Below are 2,049 nucleotides of genomic sequence, written 5' to 3' on the forward strand. Positions count from 1 at the left end.
GTCAGCACAGAGCCTGATGTGGGGCTCAAACCCACGAACCCATGAGATCATGACCTGAGCTGAAATCAAGAGTCAGATGCTCAACTGACTGAGCCACCCAGGTGCCCCCCAACTTATTTTTGATGAAGGCACAAAAGCAATTCAATGGAGGAAAGATAGTTTTTCAACAAATGGTGCTGGAACAACTGGACATCTATAGCCATAAAAGTGAACTTGTTTCATACTTTATACAAAAAATGAAATAAAAATGGATCATGGGGTAAGTGCAAAATGTAAACTAAAACACTTATAAAAAAAGATCTTCGAGATTCAGGGCTAGGCAAAAAGTGTTAATGACACCAAAAACACGATTCATTAAAAAAAAATTGATAAACTGGACTTCATCACAATTTAAAAATTCTGCTCTGTGGGCGATCCTGTTAAGAGGATGCAAAGACATGCTACAGACTGAGAAAAGATATTTTGAAACCATATAGTCAACAAGAACCAGTGTCTAGAATACAGAAAGAACTCCTAAAACTCAGCAGAGAAACAAACCAACCCAATGAGAAAATGGATCTAAGACTTGAAGAGATATTTCACCTAACTGGACACACGGTTGGCAAATGTTCAGTTTCCAGTCATTCATACTCATAGTCTTTGGGACCCGGGTTGTTGGGTTTTGTGCACTATCTGATTGAAAGAGTGATGGTGTTGCTAGGATGAAACTCCTGAGACTTTTGATGAAATTGAGTCACAAAACCATAATCATTGAATTAAAAAAATGGAACATAGGTCCATGGAACAATCACAGGTGTAAATATCAGCATGAACATGCATCTCAAAACTGTCAAAATGACCTTGAAGAACAGGTACAGCTGAAAACAATGAGTATTCAAAGAAAAAATATTCAATATTTTATTCTGCCAGATGGCTTTCCTCTGGATACCCTACTCATGGATGTTGAACCAAGGGTGAAATCTAAGGGGAGATGTTGCCAGAAGAAGCTGAGGCCAAGGAAGAGGAAGAGGAAGAGCAAGTGGTCCAGGTTGAGGAAGAGGGGGCCTTAGGCAATAATGTCTCTCAGGATTACTATTTCAAAGTGATATGTGAATTGGGGCATTTTTGTATAGGTTTTGTTTGTTTACGTCAGTTTTTAATAAACATAAATGTAGGAAAAATAGAAAAAAAAAGATGTTCAATGTCCTTAGCCATCAGGGAAGTGCAAATTAAAGCCACAATGATATTTTATTATGTATCTGCCAAATTGACTAAAATAAAAAATATTGATAACACTAAATACTGGAGGGGATTCAGAGAAATTGGATCATTCACACATTGCTGGTGGGAATGTAAAACAGTACAGCCACTTAAAAACAGTGTAGCAGGGGCGCCTGGGTGGCGCAGTCGGTTAAGCGTCCGACTTCAGCCAGGTCACGATCTCGCGGTCCGTGAGTTCGAGCCCCGCGTCAGGCTCTGGGCTGATGGCTCGGAGCCTGGAGCCTGTTTCCGACTCTGTGTCTCCCTCTCTCTCTGCCCCTCCCCCGTTCATGCTCTGTCTCTCTCTGTCCCAAAAATAAATTAAAAAAAAAAAAAAAAGTTGAAAAAAAAAAAAAAGAAAGAAAAAAACAGTGTAGCAATTTGTTAAATAACGAAATATGCAACTACTATGGAACCAAGCAATGGCACTCCTAGGCATTTATCCCAGGAAGATAAAAACTTACATTCACAGAAAAACCTGTATGTGTATGGAAGTTTTATTCATTATAGTCCCAAACTGGAAACAATTCAAATGTCCTTCAATGGGTTAAACAGACAGTGGTACGTCCATTCTATGGAATATAACATAGCAATAAAAAAGAGTAACTGTTGATACAAGTTACAAGCTGGATGAATCTCCAGAGAATTAGGTTGAGTGAGAAAAGCCAATCCTGATGGGTTATATACTATATGATTCCACTTATAACATTCTTGAAAGGACAAAGTTACAGTAATGGAGAACAGATTAGTGATTGCCAGGGGTTAAGGAGAGGTTGGAGACAGGATGAAAGTGGGTGTGGCTATAAAAAT

The 2,049-nt window shown here is 38.9% G+C and overlaps 1 pseudogene; it reads left to right on the plus strand.

Annotated features, from left to right (window-relative positions):
* Positions 1–701: 701 nt before the first annotated feature.
* LOC131492462 (small nuclear ribonucleoprotein Sm D1-like) lies at positions 702–1,056 on the plus strand (annotated as a pseudogene).
* Positions 1,057–2,049: the final 993 nt, after the last annotated feature.

The sequence above is a fragment of the Neofelis nebulosa genome, chromosome 13 (assembly GCF_028018385.1).
Source record: "Neofelis nebulosa isolate mNeoNeb1 chromosome 13, mNeoNeb1.pri, whole genome shotgun sequence".
NCBI classification, from domain to species: domain Eukaryota; kingdom Metazoa; phylum Chordata; class Mammalia; order Carnivora; family Felidae; genus Neofelis; species Neofelis nebulosa.